Consider the following 19,266-nt stretch of genomic DNA (forward strand, 5'->3'; position numbering starts at 1 on the left):
TAGATCGACTGGTAAATAGAGAGCTTCGCCTTTCGACTCAGCTCCTTCTTCACCACGACGGACCGATGCAGAGCCCGCATCACTGCGGACGCCGCACCGATCCGCCTGTCGACCTCGCGCTCCATTCTTCCCTCACTCGTGAACAAGACCCCGAGATACTTGAACTCCTCCGCTTGGTTCAGGATCTCCTCCCCGACCCGGAGATGGCACTCCACCCTTTTCCGGTCGATTACCATGGCCTCAGATTTGGAGGTGCTGATTCGCATCCCAGCCGCTTCACATTCGGTTGCGAACCGCTCCAGCGAGAGCTGAAGGTCACGGCCCGATGAAGCCAACAGGACCACATCATCCGCAAAAAGCAGCGACCCGATCCTGAGGTCACCAAACCGGACCCCCTCAACACCCTGGCTGCGCCTAGAAATTCTGTCCATATAGGTAATGAACAGAATCGGTGACATAGGGCAGCCCTGGCGGAGTCCAACCCTCACCGGAAACAAGTTCGACTTACTACCGGCAATGCGGACCAAACTCTGGCACCGGTCGTACAGGGACCGGACAGCCCCGATCAGGAAATCCGGTACCCCGTACTCTCGGAGCACCCCCCACATGAGCCCCCGAGGGACACGGTCGAACGCCTTTTCCAAATCCACAAAACATGTGTAGACTGGTTGGGCGAACTCCCATGTACCCTCCAGGACTCCGCGGAGGGTATAAAGCTGGTCCACTGTTCCACGGCCAGGACGAAAACCACATTGCTCCTCCTGGATCCGAGGTTCGACAATCCGACGGACCCTCCTCTCCAGGACCCCTGAATAGACTTTCCCAGGGAGGCTGAGGAGTGTGATCCCCCTAAAGTTGGAGCACACCCTCCGGTCCCCCTTTTTAAAGAGGGGAACCACCACCCCGGTCTGCCAGTCCAGAGGCACTGTCCCCGATGTCCACGCGATGTTGCAGAGTCGTGTCAACCAAGACAGCCCTACAACATCCAGAGCCTTAAGGAACTCCGGGCGGACCTCATCCACCCCAGGGGCCCTGCCACCGCGGAGCTTTTCAACCACCTCGGCGACCTCAGCCCCAGAGATAGAAGGGCCCCCCCCGATGTCCCCAGACTCTGCCTCCACGTCGGAAAGCGTGTTGGTGGAATTAAGGAGGTCTTCGAAGTATTCCTTCCACCGATCCAGGACGTCCCCCGTCGAGGTCAGCAGCGCACCATCCCCACCGTATACAGTGTTGACAGAGCACTGCTTCCCCCTCCCGAGCCGCCGGATGGTGGTCCAGAACCTTTTTGAAGCCGTTCGGAAGTCATTCTCCATGGCCTCGCCGAACTCCTCCCATGCCCGGGTTTTTGCCTCCGCGACCGCCAAAGCCGCGTTCCGCTTGGCCTGCCGGTACACATCAGCTGCCTCTGGAGTCCCACCAGCCAATAAAGTCCGATAGGCCTCCTTCTTCAGCTTGACGGCATCCCTCACCTCCGGAGTCCACCACCGGGTCCGAGGGTTACCGCCGCGACATGCACCGACCGCCCTGCGGCCGCAGCTCCGGTCAGCCGCCTCAACAATGGAGGCCCGGAACATGGCCCATTCGGACTCAATGTCCCCGGCCCCCCCCGAGACATGATCGAAGCTCTCCCGGAGGTGGGAGTTGAAGCTCCTTCTGACAGAGGGTTCCGCCAGACGTTCCCAGCAGACCCTCACATTACGTTTGGGCCTGCCAGGCCTGACCGGCGTCCTCCCCCACCATCGAAGCCAACTCACCACCAGGTGGTGATCAGTTGACAGCTCCGCCCCTCTCCTCACCCGAGTGTCCAAGACATGCGGCCCCAAGTCCGATGACACGACTACAAAGTCGATCATCGAACTGAGACCTCGGGTGTCCTGGTGCCAGGTGCACATATGGACACCCTTATGCTTGAACATGGTGTTCGTTATGGACAAACCGTGTCTAGCACAGAAGTCCAACAACAAAACACCACTCGGGTTCAGATCGGGGGGGCCGTTCCTCCCAATCACGCCCCTCCAGGTCTCACTGTCATTGCCCACATGAGCATTGAAGTCCCCCAGGAGGACGAGGGAATCCCCAGGAGGAGCGCTTTCCAGCACCCCCCCCAGAGACTCCAAAAAGGGTGGGTACTCTGAGCTGCCGTTTGGTGCATAAGCACAAACGACAGTGAGGACCCGTCCCCCCACCCGAAGGCGGAGGGAGGCTACCCTCTCGTCCACCGGGGTGAACCCCAATGTACAGGCGCCGAACCGAGGGGAAACCAGTATTCCCACCCCAGCTCGACGCCTCTCACCAAGGGCAACTCCAGAGTGGAAGAGAGTCCAGCCCCTCTCAAGGAGACTGGTTCCGGAGCCCACGCTGTGCGTCGAGGCGAGGCCGACTATATCTAGCCGGAAACTCTCTACCTCGCGCACCAGCTCAGGCTCCTTTCCCGCCAGCGAGGTGACGTTCCACGTCCCTAAAGCTAACTTTTGCAGCCGAGGATCGGACCGCCAAGGCCCCCGCCTTCGGCCGCCGCCCGTCTCACACTGCACCCGACCCCCATGACCCCTCCTGCGGATGGTGAGCCCACTGGAAGAGGGTCCCACGTTGTCTCTTCGGGCTGTGCCCGACCGGGCCCCATGGGAAAAGGCCCGGCCACCAGGCGCTCGCCATCGAGCCCCACCCCCGGGCCTGGCTCCAGGGGGGGGCCCCGGTGACCCGCTTCCGGGCAGGGGCAACTGAGAACCATTGTTGTATTTCTTCATGGTTGGTTTTTTGAGCCACTCTTTGTCTGGTCTTTCACCTGGAACCTGTTTGCCTTGGGTGACCCTACCAGGGGCATGAAGCCCCCGACAACATAGCTTCCAGGATCACTAGGACACGCAAACCCCTCCACCGCGGTAAGGTGGTGACTCAAGGAGGGGGTCATTCTCTGTTTTCGTGATAAAACTGCCAGAAGCCATTGCGTGAGTGCACCTGTTAGCGCTCGAGTTAAAGATTGGCTAAGTTGCGTGAGAACGCCGTGGCAAGCCCCTGCCTTCCCCGACCCTTGGATGAGGATGCTGGGGGGTGTAGTCTGTCAGCACTGCTGAGGTGAAAGGCTAAATGAGTTCATTAGTTCCATTTTGTGTCTCGCTGTTCTCCTCCAGCAGTGTTCTATTTAAATACATGCATTGAATAGGAATTGTATTCACCAGCGGGAATGGATATGTTACATATGTTGTCAGTTATTTACCATAAATTTATACGGTGTGTATTTATGTGTCTGAGTGAGTCCCATTATTTTTTTGGAGAGTTTCACATTTACGCACGACGCACACAGGTGGGGAATTTTTCATTGATGTTGAATGATATTGAATCAATAATATTGAATCATGCCCCTTTTCGACTGTACTGTAGCCTATAGTGGTTCGCCTCGACTCAACCCACCAAGACGATATTCATAAGTGTAAAAAATGAGATATACAATAATTTATCTTTAACATAATAAAGTTCCAGCTTAATAAACATTTAAAGTGGGTTCTAAAAACGTACCTGAAAGTACAAAAGAAATACATTTATGAAAGATTATAAATGAAAGACCATGACTAAATGTCCAAACTAAAAAAGACGCTCAACTTCGGTTGAACTAACTTAAATAAACCAAAGACATAGGAATAGTGTCAATCGTTACGTTTTCAATACATTTTCAATCTATTTTTATTGCCATTCTCCACCTGATGAGTGGGCTGGCCGGCTCTCCCCTGTGGCGCGCTCCTTGTGCCCCTCTACGCTGCAGGCGCCTCTGGGCAGTTCGCGTGAGAACGCGGAGCTCCCGCGCGGAGGGGTGGGATCGGTCTTTGGGACAATCCTAAATCTGCTTGGTCAGTCACGCGAAGGCAGCAGCCCCTGGAAAGACACAAGGGTCTTACACTCGCAGAACAAAGCGGGCAGGACGTGAGACTTTTTCTTGGGCACGGAGGTGCACATATTTGCGCGCTATAGCTTCAGTAAATGCGAGGATCTTGAGCTTTTGAGTCATGCGATCTGCCACTCAGGCTCCATGCAGGCATGCAAACGCCCGGACTGGAGTCAACTACTTAACTCCACCAAATAGCAATTGCCCGGGATAGTCACGGTAATGCCAACTATGGCAGGTACCTATTGCGTGTGAACTGGCGAACTTGTTATGACATTTCAAAGAGCTTTAAAAAGTTCAGATGTAATACAATTGTTCTTAGAAAGAGTCCACTCAGAACGTCCATGTCCTAAGAAAATAAATAGCGTGAGAGGCGGTGAAGGATATTCCCCTGATTTTAAAACGAGCGTAGATATCCCATCAGTTTCACTGTTTGGCATAGTGTCATGTGGTGCCACTCTGACCTTTCTCTTAACTATGTTTTCATCACAAACTTATATTTTACCAGTCTCTATTCAAAATAATCTGAGGGCAAGACAGATACAGCTCTGAAAAAAGTGCAGTGGTCTCTTATTTTTTTCCAGAGCTGTACGTGCATCGATATAGGACCAGACAATTGATTGTTTTGTTGATCTCAAATATTCATTTCCAGGGCATGCGCCCCGCTTGAGCAAAGCAAGCTCATAAAAAACACTTTGTGGGGAGATACTATTCTAATGACTGAATGCAGTCGCATCTAAGCTTCTAAAAAACCTGTCACACTTATCCGGAAACCAGGTGTTAGCCTATGTGCGTGCACGTACCTGTGGGTAGCCTATGTGTTGGGGTACATAAGGCAGTTACTGTAAGCATATGGAAAGGACATGTCTACAGTTCATTCCATTACAATGCGTGTGTTCACGTGTGTACGTGCCTACAGAAATATGGCTGTGAATGGCAGCAGATGTTTTGATGTATTCTTTGAACTCCCATGAAAACGAGCCATCTGCATGAAATGAACATATACACACACTGCATTACAAAGGGCCCAGCCTCTTTTAGGCCTCTGAGGTCCAAAGTAAAAAATTGTAAGAGGAGAAGTATGGAGGAGGTCGATCATAAGTGAGCAGGCTTCTGGCTATGCGTGTGCTGTGATCAGTCTGACCTTAATAGGATTACTTTGGACTGCAGGTCATGACACTTTACACATGAATGCTGACTATGACCTCACACAAACTTACTCAATTTATCCTCTCCGCATGAACTTCGTTTAACATCGAATTTATCGATGTTATTAAGTCCCACAAAATTCATGAAATACATTTGCTCATTAGCCCCCGACAATAGGCTCTTATGGATTCTTGGATACGAGTTTGTATTATTTTTTCTATTATTGGCGCATGCCTATAGTCAAGGATTGGAACATGTAAGAGAATGTATTCATTTGTATTCTAGATACAGGTTAATACAATAAAAAGAGATAGCAAAAAGATGAAACGCTTAACATACTACTGGGGGCAATAATGTAAAAAACTGATGACTTTTGAGCTAAACCATAGCGTGAGAATCGATATAAAATAAGGTCAGCATTTAGGTATCAAGATCAGCTAAACGTTACTTGTTATCGCTTCTCAACACGCAATCGTATACACTCAAGCTGTAATTGAGCAACATTCTGTCTCGCAGCCACTACAAAGAGTTTGGTTGGGGAGGGGGCATGACAGCGGACGGGGGAGAAGGGGGAGTAATTGTATCACCTTCCCCCTGCTGACAAGAGTGTATACCAGTCCAGATTAGTAACTGAGCTAACAGTCTCCGTCTCCATCACTCCTTGTGCTAGCCAATGTTCAGCTCTGCGGGGATAACAATAGTTGCGTGCAGAAATATCTCGGTCATCCATCTTTCTGTCACCTCTCTATATTCGGGCACGAAGGTGCCATACGTTGTTTTCTCGCTGAATCAGAGACTCTGGGAGCAAAAGAGAGCACAGAAAGGAAGAGAATATGAAACGCGTGTTCAAAGACAAACCTAACCTCTGTTGAAAGAAGATACGGATAGGCTATGCGTGACACGCAAAACAAGTCATGCGTGAGTCACAATAACGTTGTCTACCCTTCTACCTCTCTTCTCACAGCGGACTGCTGCAATGAATGAGTCGAAGCACATCCACGGGTTAATCATTGTGCCACAGCCCGTTGCGTGCAGACTCTGTTTGCTCTGGCCGTGCCAAGGGTCGCGAGGTTGTGTACAAAAAGAGCAGAGGGAGGCATCGGCCAGGCTCGCGGGTCACCCGTTTTATCAAAACAATCACCGTCCGTTTTGGGGAAGCACGCTACTGTTGTGTAAATACCAAAGTTCACAGTGATTGGCTAGATTCCGCATGGATTTCCTCTATAGAAATCAGTTCATTTGTATGCATATTTCCGTTCTATATGTTGCCTATAGGCCTAGCTTTGATGCTTCGGATAATAATAGCCTTATGAAACAATAATAACAAGTCTCATTGTCCTGTATTTTTTTCACGTTTTGTATTACATTGACCCCATATGGTAGAAACACACTGGTAATAATTAGGCCTCAATCAAACAATAAATAAATAGTAAGTGAGTCTAAGCATTTAAATAAGTAACTTATAAAGCCTTTATAACAATATTGTTGTATCAACAAAAACTGTAGAAGGAAACAATCATATCATATATATACAAAGGTCAGAGCATGTGTTTGAGAAAAAAATGCATGTTGTGCACAGTATATTGAGAGTATACAGAATAACTTCTGTTCATCTATGTCTTGTCTTAAGGCCCCCACCGTGAGTCTATAGACAACGATGTATGTGTGTGTGTGTGTGGTATCTGTGTGCATTTGTGTAATTGTGTGAATGCTTTCTTGCACGTGCATAGTTTGGGAGGCGTATGTATACAATTCTGTTGGCTTGTGCATGTCGCGTAGTATGTTTGTATCTATGTGTATTAAGGCCTGTGTGTCTACAATGAGTAGTTTCTTGGACAGCACTAAAGGCTTATCCCTAGGGCCCTGTTGAGTAATTGTCTGAGCCCGCTTCAAGCATAACAATACCCCTTACCCTACCAGCACAGGATGTCCGGCCCTACCGGCTACTGTGTTGGTGTGTTCGCACACACAGATGTAGGCTACAATTTCAAACACACGTAGTCACACAAACACAAAAATACACAGACTCGACAATACATTTACACAAATGCAAGCACACACTCACACACACACACACACACACATACACGCACACACACACATTCATAAAAACATATTTAAACATGTACATCAACACAAAACTATTGATCCTGCTCACTCTCAGTAAATTCTGCTAAATGCATCGTCACTATCATTCATACATTCACATAGTCCCAGTGGTACTTAAGCAGTTGTAGTGTAGTAGCAGTAACCGTGGCTAAGTTACACTGTAGCTAAGCTAAGTTTCTAAGCAAGGTAGTAAGTGTAGTGGCCAGCAGTAGTGGTTAGTGGGATAGCGTAGTATTCATAAGTGAAGTAGTAGTATACTTGTAGTAAGTAGTGAGAGTCGTAGAGTTGAAGTAGTAATGAGTATAGTAGTGTAGTAAGTGCAATAGCAGAAGTACATTTCACTATAGGGCCATGTCTCTGTTTTAGTACTTGTAAGCTGCAGCTGTTCTCTGTGGGCTTTCCCAGGCAGCGGCTAACAGGAAGTGACCCGACGCTGTGCCGCTAAAGAGAGTAGCCCCGTCATCAATAGTCTCTACTATCATCAGCAATAAGGAGGTATTTCTGTGCCATTCACGCTCCAGCTTCCTCTTCCCAAAGCAGTCTTTGGTGATTGCTTCATATGCAGCTTTCCTGTGAGCACTCATAAACACTCATAAATAAACATCCATAGCAAGCCCACATGAGTGCCCCTTAGATATACTCTCCAACAAATCAGACAGACTAGCGTGCCACTCGTTAAAGTTGACTCTGTTCAATGTTTGTAAAGTTATAAGTTTCTTACATTTATTCTTACTTTGCCGGAAGGGTCTTGTTGAGAATACAAATTGAAGAGTGGAGTAATTGTTTCGTGTGGGGACGGCCAGGTCTGAAAGGTACACACACATTGCAGTGGAGCACTTGTGGGCCAAGCATTATCTCTTTATCAGGTCTGTTCACCACCATGAATCATTTGTGCATGCCATTGGCTTCATTACACGCACAGGAGAAAACAGAAGCTTGAAGGCCTGATAGGTGGTGATGCTGACATGCTCCCAGATTAGAGATGTAGTTAAAACAACACCTGTCCCTGGTTTTGTCAGGTTTGATGAACCTGGTGGCAATGATGATGCCCATGCCAATGCTTCATACGGATGAACTGAGAGAAGTAGAAAATGATGAGAATTTTTTTTGAATGTGCAATGTGTTTAGACAAGTTTAGGTGGGTGGTTGTGTGTGTGTGTGAGTGTGTGTGTGAATGAGATACAGAGCAATATTGAACTAATTAATGAGGTGGGAGAGAAAGACAGATAAGATAAAGTGAGAGAAAGAACAAGAGAGAAAGAATCAGAAAGACATTGTGAAAGAAAGGCAGTGGTGAGACAGAGAACATTGAATCACTTTATTCTCTGGATGTGTGTTCCAGCTTTGATCTGGAACACACAAAACCCTCCTGGTGTTAAATGAACACGTATCATTTTGCAGTGTGCATGGCGCAATACATTGCGTGTGTACGTGTGTGTACACAGTCACAGGTATGTGCATTCATATGTGTGTGTGCGTGTGAGAGGGAAAGAACAATGAATGAGAAAAGGGAGGTACCTGTCCTAAATAAACTGTAGTCCCCGTAGGAGCAAGCTGTTCTCCCTCCACACACCCAATATTTGGCTCGGGGGCTCTGCTACCTGCAAATACAAACACAACAACACGCCTCCACCCTGCCCCCTCCCTACCTGCCCCTCTCCTCCTCTCCTCTCCTCGCCTTGCCTCTCCTTTACCTTACCCTCCCTCCCTCCCTCCCTTTCCACCCACCCTATTTAACCCATCCACCTCCTCCTCCACCTGCTTACAGTAACACAGGGAGGATACTGCTCTACCTGTTCTCCTCCTCTCTTGGCGTGCTGCCTCTCTCTGCACCCTGCGGGTCTCCAGTTCCCAGATGAGAACACTCTGTCAAAACTACCCTCCCTGCATGCACCAGGGGCTGCAAACCCTGTGACTGACAGAACAAGTCAAGTTGAAGTTAATGATTGACCAGTGGATGATGAGAATTTGAGGCAGCGGTAGGACTTTTGGCAGACCGCTACAGAAAGTGCAGAGGCCCTGTTTGAGTTCTCTTATGCTGTGTTTCCTTGTCACTTTAAAACTGGGCAACAAATCAATCTGCCAACAGGCTTATTACTTTGTCTGTCAGGTGTGAACAGCTTATTCCGATTTGATCCCCAGCCAGTTCTTAACAACCAACTGCCAATTAAGAGCCACTGTAATTATTCTATGTTCAAAGTATATGCGACTCGTGTGCTACTGTTCTGCCTCGGGATGTCCTGTCATTTTCTGATCTCCTTCTTCTCCCTTCTTCTCTCAGTTCCCCTCCCTCACTCCCCTCATCCATTGGTGTCATGTTTGGGCGTGTTGAGTCTCCCGGGGAAGCTATGGGCACCATAGTGCCCACTTCCTCTGTTTGCCCACGAGAGGAACATGATTCCAGGCACGTAGTGGTGGTAAATCCTGCAGGCTTCAGTGGAAGATGGCACTAACGATAGGGGCAGGAAGAACAGTAGTGGCACGCACACACTCCCCCTTTACAGGAACCAACACCATATTAGATCTGCTATTCTTGCCTGGTATGTGCTATTTTGAGCCTCTTACAATCTGATGCAGTATTTGAGGTCAACAATCTGATAGACACTGGCATGTCACTTGCAAGGCCAAGACAAACACCGTCATTATGAATAGTACGTATTTAAATGATGTACCATATAATCAGTGTACAATGAGATTTCACCGACCAGCCACATATTTGATCTTAAATTGATCACTTTAAACAATATGCTTCCTGTCACTTTTATACACAGATACTGTGATGATCCTCTGTGAGTTGAAGCCAGCAAATGTACAATAGATGACCTTGCACAAATGGCTGACATTAGGCACAATTTTGGAGAGCATGCCTGACTCTGAGAGGACACAATAGGAGTACGAAGGAGGCAGAGGATGACAGAATAAAGAACCGGAGGAGGGAGAGAGACAGGGGAAGAGAAGGGAGAGAAGGGATGGAGGAGAGATGAAAGACTTGCACATGGGTGGGGACCAAGTGACAACAGCCATCTCTCCTCCATTTAAGTTGATGTGGATCAGCTCGTTTTAAACCTGTGTACATAGACAGCGAGGAGAACGTTGAGTCAAGGAATAGGTATGCATCATTGTGTGATCCTCTATGACTAACTACATGAGACTCTGACTAAGTCTGCCTTCCAACAGTTCCAATAATGCTTAGCAGGGAGTTACTGTATGCATTTTCAAGTTATGAAAGAACCGGAAGTGAGTCAGATTAAGTGATAGCAATTCCTATCTCCCCATAGTGGCGTTCTACTTGCAAGGTTAATTTGGTTAGTTACTGGAGATGTCAGGGATTGATAAAACATCAGGCTCATACAGTCTCCTGTTACTTTGAATAAAGCTGCAGAAACTATTTATCAAGATTGATTGTCTGAAAGGCAACAAAATCCTACTTCAAAATAAGGATTCAGAGGTCATATCAGTTTCTCCTACCATTCTCTGATGCAATACAACATCAAAGGAGTCTTATACTTGCAAATGACACCCAACACACTGTATGGCGTTTAGCTTCTGATATCAGGTGTGTAGTGTGGTAACGAAGTGTGAACTCAGAAAGGATTTCACAGACTCCTGTATCTCCTTTCTCTTGAGATCTGTACCCCTTTTGTCAAGTACACTGCTCGGGGTTGGAATGTGAGTGCTTCAGTTTACCAGTGCCTTGAAGTCTGCACACTGACTAAACAACCTAGAAGGCACTCCCATTCACAAATCAACATGTGTGAATGACAAAGGTTATTTGATTCTCTCCGTCTCTCTCTCACAAATCAAGTTATCAAGTTTCAGTGGTTTGATCACCCGGGATGTAAAGGGTTTGTTTCCTTTGTTACACCCATAGATGTAATACACATGTTATAATTTGAACTCTTACACCTTTGTCAGCCCTCACCCTTTCTCTCAAACTTGATCTTTCTTAGTATCTCTTAATATATCTTAGTATTTCTCTCTCTCTCTCTTTCTCTCACTCACATACACCAGCTGTAAAGACAAGAGTATCTAAGAGGATATTCTCACGCCAACCCCAAGGCTTGTCCATCATAGTCACAACAACCTCAGAGGGCAACAGAGTGCATTCAGGAGAGCTGTTGGAAAATAGTGCGTGCCAGGAGGGAGGGAATGTGTTTGAGTGTGTGTTTTTGAAACATCCTACATGTGAAACGCCTCATTGCTCATGAAACCTGAGATGGCCTCTCTTTCTAAGGACGGGGTGCCGTGTGTGAACTTTAGAAATGTATCTTTGGTGAAAATGAAAATCCTTCTGCAAGCAATAAGATAGAATGCATTAACCTGGGCTACAGTCTGTCTCTTCATAGTCCAGATGAGTTCCTTAGAGACACAATTTTCTTACACTGATTACACTCTTTCTTTGTTTGCCGAGACGGACAGCAGGACCAGGTAAGCCTCTCCATCATTCAGTTTGAATATTCCAGAGTAGATGGCACTGTGTGTTTTGATTGGATCTGGGGCAAGTTGATTCATGGCTTGTACGATGTTTCTGTCTGTGTGCAGGTGCTTGCAAAAAGTCCATTCACCTAGATCACAGGTTTGCGTGTGTGAGATCCAACAGTGTTGTGCAACAGTCGATTTTGTACACAATGAAGAATGTAACCCAAAGGAACACGCAGAGAGAAAGGCCCTATCAGAAAAAATACTTCTGACGGCAGTTCTGAGTGGAATGAGATCTGCCATGTCTCTTTGTTGCACCCTCGAAGAAACCAACAGGTGTAGTAATCACTGTCACTATCAGTAGTGACGTGCATGTGTCTGTGTGTGCACCCTTATAAAATACCACATAAATACAGACACATATATACACAGAGGACCAGATCACAGGATCACATCTTAAATCAACATTTCTTGCGCAGAAAACCATTAACACATGACAGCTGTGCGTCAGTCTGATGACTGTATTTGTTTACTTGTGCTTTTTGCTCATCATGCAGGAAGTTTTTGCAGATGAAAATGTCCTGGAAAATGTCAGTGAGGGCCGCAGGGAAGGATGCTGTGAAAGAGACAGAGATAAAAAGACACCAAAAGCTGCTCTCACTGCCAAACTGCCATTTTGGATTGTAAATCAAAATGCCTTTCAACTGTCTTTAAATGATGTTTATGTGAGTTTTGCTGTCCTTGCTATCACGCCCCATGGTTCTGTGCACCTCTGGGTTACGCACCTGCTGAAATACACTAACACGTGCACGCACGCACTCACGCACGCACTCACACACACACATAGTAATGAAAACAGAATTTACCTCCCAGCTTCAATAGAGGATCTGGCTCTGTTTTCTCTCACATTAAAATGTCACCATCCCTTTCAACTGACTGCTGTTTTTGTTCCAACTCACTTGGCTTATTGGGCCCATTCAGTTTCATATCAATGTTCCACTTTGTTTAAAATGCACGTCCTCCAACAATCAGTAAACGTCCTTTTAAGCCTTTTGTTAGCATTAGTGAAAGAAAAGCAATGTGTTAGCAATTAGCATGCTTGTCCTTACGGTAGAGTGTCCCCCCTGGTAGGCCTGGGGTTGACGTGCTTTGACAGCCAGGCTTACTGTGGCCTGGCCAGTGCTCTTGTGCTGTTTGAACAGGGAGGTGGAGACACCCTGAATGCCTGCCGCTCAGCACTCGGCCATAATTCAATTACACTGAGCTGGCCGCGGAGGCCAAGTGGATAGCCTACACACACACACACACACACACACAGACACACATACACACACACACATATACCTTTCCACTTAAACACTCCTGCATGGCTTGCTAATGACACAATCGCACGACAGACACACGCAGTCCGTTGACCACACACTCACACACAGCATGGCATTGCTTTACAAGCACATGACTTCATACCACAGAAAGGTAGATTACAACAGATCCAGGCAGTTTGTGTGTGTCTGTCCTACAGCTAGGACTGTAGCATGTACTGTCATACAGCTTCTGTTCAAGCCAGACATTTGTTTTGGTGGAAGCCATTTTAGTTTCTAGTCTCCACCATGTTGGTTGCCAGACTCTAATTGAATTATCCCCCAGGTTGGTCAGCCAAGACCTGGGTACCATTGGGAGCATTGCGCTAATGCAACATCAGTGTCATGCCAAAATCCTGGTGTGTGTGACAATCTGAGATAGATTAGCCCACAGGATCAACAGCCTTGTCTGGCGCACATAACTAATGTCTACTGGTAGGCCAATTATCAAAATGGATAGATATGGAGTAAATGTGAATACCCTCCGGGGGGGGGGGGGTATGTTTATAATGATATTGATGAAAAAAAGAAAAAAACATTATACACCATGTCAAGTTTCCCTTGCTATGATTCAACATAAATAGTATGTAGCTACTTCTGAAAAATAGGCTATCCTGTCAACTGTTTGTGATACAAATAAGACAATTTTTATACAGATTGTCCAAATAAAGCTTTTTAGATTGGATCTTCAAATCTTATATCAACAATGCTTGCCAATCTTTGAATCTTGAATCAACATTATGGTGGCTGTTGATGCCTGGTGAAAACAGGCCTTCTCCATCGTTCTCATTGGTTGAGCTGGTTGTTCTCAGGCATGTCAATCCTGTCATCCCACTGAGGCCTGGCCAACAAAATATCAACTCTTCCTCCATTTCACATGACAGGTAATTGGACAGCAGGTCTGAGAGATTAACATTCATTCAGATTCACATCCATTGCGTAGCGCTGTTGGTATTGAATGAGCCAATTGACAGTTCATGTTCAAACTTGTGTTTGTTGGGATGAAAGTCAAGATCGTAAACTGGTTACGTCATCAAAGTGTTTATGTCACCTCAATTCAACTGATGTAAATTTGCCTTCAGGAAAACATGTCTGGGTGCCATGGTAAGATAATTTGGGATGAATTCGTGGGAACATAATATAATAATAAAGGGTTGCAGGCCTACCTGCTGATGCAGTCACTGTAAACAGTGGCTGTGATTTTATGTGGATAAGACATTGTAGAATCACAACAGCATGTAGCTAACTAAAATGTAGGCTGGAAAATGAAGATTAATTAAGAAAACTTATTTATTAAAAGTAACAAAATTGTATGGGCTAGTCTATAGACCTATTCTGGCCCTCAATTCCCTGTGATGGACTACCTTGAGACCGTTGTTTTCAACTATTCACAATTGCGACTCCAGGTAAGGATAGGAAAACATTCCGTTCCGTTCCGTGTGCATGTGAGCGGCTCGTAAAAGGCAGAGGAAGCTGAGGTGTAGAGACAAGGCGCTCGAGGCGAGGGGAGTTTACACAGCGCTTCAACATTAATCCGCCCTCTCGGATTTTTGTATCCGACCTAACATTAAGGGTGGCAATAAAGCGAAACCTTCCTGTGAAAATATTCCAAGGTGTTTGGCAACTATTCCTGTTCAGCCCACACTTTTGACAGGTTTGACATTTGATTAATGTTGCCAAAATGAACAACAGTGCAGAGACTGATTTCAGATGCATCATTTATTTTAGCATTGAAGTCTTTATTTCTATGTCTATTTATCCAATGGGAAGGAGTAATGAAGCTGCATGTGTGTGCATATGCTGATGGGTCAAACTGTGGGCTATACATTTCTGATACAAGTTGCAAAAGTGTGCACGTGTATTATTTAAATCTACAGTATTCAAGTTGAGTATAGAAATCGTATACATCTAAAGACTACCTCTCCACGTTTGACCAACTTTCCTACCCTTACCCTGATTCATAATAGTGAGTTATTTTATTCAATGTATGGCCCGCTAGGTTCACCTCACATATACGGCTGTGTCTTTCTCTTGTTTATTTCATCGAAACTTTCTTGGTTGAACAGTCCATCATTCTTCTTGTCTGAGAAAGAGATTTCATTGTACCGAGAACTCAAACAGGCACTTAGAGCATGACACTAGATGCACGCATAGTGACATACATTTACAGATCCAGGTATAATAGACCCTTGAGTCATCCGATCAGCTCTGAGTCTCAGGCTTACAGACAGAGTAGTACCGCCGTGTGGGATGTGGCCAAATGGAGTGGAGGAGCTGCAGGGTTCAGAGTATGCAGCCCTGCTTCTAGCCTCAGGCACGTAGCTCAGATTTAAGAATGAGTTGGCGTGTCAAGATAGCGTGTCTTGCTTGCTAATAGACCACGCCTGCACCTGTCAGGTGCTCAGTGGCATGCCTATGTTTCGTGCAGGAGCTTGTGTGTATATGTGTGTGTGTGTGTGTACGTGTGAGAGACATGTCTCTCTCTCTCTCTCTGTTGCACGCAGCTGCATACCCCAGCAGTGATGGACACCTGTGATTTAGCGCGCTCCTGCGATGGCTAAGCAACCCTGGAAACACCTAAATATTTACTAAGTCATGCAAGACCTGGGAGGCTGAGTTTTGGAGTTCTCTTCCTCTCTGTACCTGCACACGTCTGGGCAGGTTACGTAAACAACACGCAAAGGGAAATCATATTCCATGTCACCTTCAGTGCTTCTGCCCTTCCACCTGCCTTCTCAGCAGGTGTAACACAGAGAGGAGGACTTCTAACAGACTTTGTTTGTTCTCCGTCTCTCCTCTCTCTTCCTCTCTCTTTCATGACCAGGGGCCTGCAGGAGATACTGGCCTCCAAATAGATGAAAGTTGAGTTGCTCATCAACCATCTTAGCTGTCACAGAGGTGTTGATTCATACTGGAAACACAACACTGCGCACACCTAAGTTCAAATCCTGACATCCAGCCCCCCACACACCTAGGCTTTGTGGAAAAATGCCAAAAATTATTAAAATAAATGTCAATTTCTACTACTCAATGTGTAAAACAACATTTTGGGGTCTTCAGTACAGCCAGCTTTTCATGAGCAAGTGTCTCCATTACAGCAAAGTTTATACAGGTCCTCATTGCTTGGGACTAAAGTCCTCAACTTGTGCACCCTGTGGAAAATAGACCAGGGCATGCCCATATGAAAGCAGCCTGCATTCAACCAGCTATTCCCTGTGCTAAGTAGTTATTTTACTGTAATACTTATCGCAATACTACTGCTTAGACTGACATCAACTGAATAAGGTATTCTGGATGTCGTCACTGCAGGAATGATAAAGTCAAGATAATCTGCTTGCTGGACAGGCTGTCTTTGCTGAACCTGGAAAACAGAGGGGTGAGAGAAAGGTCACTGGCAAGCTGCAGGAATGCCTGTGGCCGTATCAGTGACATCACTGGCAGATGCCAGTCTGGCAGTGTGTGACTGCCTCTGCTTCATGGCTCAGGATAACTCACTGGTGGGTAGTGTGTATGAATATGTACACTACATATGAACATTGATATAAGCACACATGTAAGTAGACACTGATAAAAGCATACGCACACTCACATGAATATGGCATGGACAGGGTCATACATGCATACACACACAAACACACATTTTTCTGGAACTCCCCATGTCTCTCTCTCTCACACACACACACACACACACACACACACACACACACACACACACACACACACACACACACACACACACACACACACACACACACACTATGGCGTGTCAGTGGGGAATGCCTGTGCTATCTGAGGTTAGTTGGAGAGCCCTTCTTGTGCAGCTTTATCAGACACATCTTCATGTTCACCCACAGCTGCCAGTGAATAGCTGCACCTAGCCCTGCCCCTCACCTGCAAACATGGTGGCAGTGCCTCCAATATAAAATGGAAATGTTCCTTAACTAGAAGGCCAAATGCTATTGGAAAGTATTTCATCATACCTGACTTGTCCAAATTTGTTCTCAAAAGATTACATCTATATTTGTCAAACAGTATACCAGTCAAGCTACAGCAAATACAGGAGTATTATTATTAGATGTATTTGGTTGAGGACTAAGTGACTCTCATTTCCTTCCTCAACCATAGTTCACATACCTGTCACTGTTATGTAAACCCAACTGAGGCATAACTGCAGGGAAGATTAGACTGAAGACAGTGTGCACAATGTTCTAGAGTGCATGTAAACATATAGGCAATAAACTGTATAGTCTGTGTCGCGATTATCTCGAGAACCAGGCATTGTATGAAGTTGGCATTTACTGGGTGATTTGCTCAGGACCCAAGGTCACCTGTGAAGGTGTTGTCTCACAGATCTCACATAACAAAACTGGGCAACAGGCTCCACTTCGTCACTTAACATTTTATTTCTCATATCGGGCAACATGGGGGACAAAGAGTCAAGGATAACTAGCTACAACCTATTGTTATATGATGAGACCATCAAGAGCTAGCTAGCTACCCACATGACTAATGGGTTGTAGCCAAATAAATCTTACTATGGCTAACTGACAAGATTAGAGCAAATTGTTATTTGATTACAAATAGGGAAAAGAGAATGGGAATGCTCATTCTGTCTGTTTTACCAGAAAAACTAGCAAGCATTCATTATTTAATATACCACTCAACCACTGGCACTGCAGCAGTCTTGTTAAACAAGAACAAACTCATGTGACACCCTCTCTACTGCCTCCCTATGGAGCCATTAGGTAATCTCCAATTGCATGACAAGTTGTGAGATAATTGGCTCTGTCTCTCTCTCTTTTCTTTCATTGACATAGTTCTCAAATTGTTTAATGTTGTTTTTCATGATCCCAGGTTTCCTAGCAACGTCTGTACTGGGAACCGCAACGGCACGGTAGGGGGTGGAGCTGTTAGGTGAGAGACTTGACAGACAGACACACACGCACACATGCACACACACACACACATACACATACACATACACATACACATACACACACACAAACACGCACACGCCCTTCCACCTGTCCTATCAACAACAAGGGATCCGGAGAACTGAAAAGTGTACATCCATGTCTTGATCAAAGAAAAGTCATGAGTATATGGCGTGCACCTCTCCATAGATCAAGCAAATATCTGTGATTTTTCAGACAGAACATATTTTGGGCTCATCCATGTGCACAGTCATTATAGGTGGGAGCGAGCCCAGACTGGCTGACACTGAGGGTCTGTAATTATCCCTCCAGCTGTCACTGCCAAGGCATTTGACCCCTGACCCCTGATACCTACACTTGAGATAATTTGCCAGGAACACGCGTTAGTTCAGGGGTAGTTAGCCCCCCAGAGACCCCTGTTCCACCATGTTTTAAATAAGCATTGACATGATTAACTTTTCTTCGCTTTATGAACAGGAGTTTGGTCAACACTCTGGTAATGTTCCAGTCAAAATTCTGCCGTGCTTACCTTCTCTGTGATCTGGTCAAAACACAGAGCCAAAACACTGAGCCAAAGACAGTCCCATGCCTGTGCAACTTTATGTTCTGTAGCTTAGCCCCCTCCACTGGTGACAATGTGGTATCTAATAAGTAAAGTAAATACTGTCATTGACTTAATGTATGGAAGCAAATCGTGACCAAAATTCAAATGAAAATGCATTTCCAGAAATGCATTTTCATTTTAAGAATGTGGCTGCATTATTTGACTCATAAATCAAATTAGTATTCAATCATCCTATTTGCATTTTCATTTTCTTCTTTAAGACTGCTTTCCTTTATTTTTAAACCATTTAATAAATAGTTTTCGATGGACTCGAACGGGATGTGGATGGTTGGTCGTCCCCGTCCCATTTGAGGCTCCACAGCATCCAGCCGTTCCAGGACTGAAGAGAGGTTTACTATGGCAACCTCATTAATGTGTACGTCTGTGACGGCAGAGTATGCAGCCAAGCTCTCTGTGACTTGTTCTACTCGGTCACGGGCATCAGACTCAGATATATTATTAGTTTCTACCAGCTCAGCTAATTCTATCAGTGTCTGCACAATTTGAGGGAGCGCCATGATCTGTGATGCGTCCTCTAAAGACCCGGCAATTCAATCAATTTCCCGGCACATTTGTCATGTAATGCAATGCGTATGTGCACACCGCCCCCTACCGAACAAGATGGGTAGCTCGGTCAGCAGGGAGCTGAAGAAGAGCGGCTACTGACGTCACTCTACTGCGCCGCTCAGAATGCATTTTCGTTTTCGAATTATGGGCAGTTCTTTGCGGGCAGAACATGAAAATGAAAATGCAATGTCCGCTCAGTACTAATCAGTACTAATTTGATTTATGAGTCAAATAATGCAGCCA

The 19,266-nt window shown here is 45.9% G+C and overlaps 1 long non-coding RNA gene across 1 annotated transcript; it reads left to right on the forward strand.

The window, feature by feature from the left end:
* The first annotated feature begins 11,228 nt into the window (after positions 1–11,228).
* Positions 11,229–13,531, forward strand: LOC124481856. Its single transcript, XR_006957696.1, has 3 exons — positions 11,229–11,566; positions 11,681–11,893; positions 12,115–13,531. It is a non-coding gene; the product is annotated as an uncharacterized LOC124481856 (long non-coding RNA).
* The last annotated feature ends 5,735 nt before the right edge of the window (positions 13,532–19,266 follow it).

The sequence above is a fragment of the Hypomesus transpacificus genome, chromosome 19, assembly GCF_021917145.1.
Source record: "Hypomesus transpacificus isolate Combined female chromosome 19, fHypTra1, whole genome shotgun sequence".
Taxonomy (NCBI): Eukaryota; Metazoa; Chordata; class Actinopteri; order Osmeriformes; family Osmeridae; genus Hypomesus; species Hypomesus transpacificus.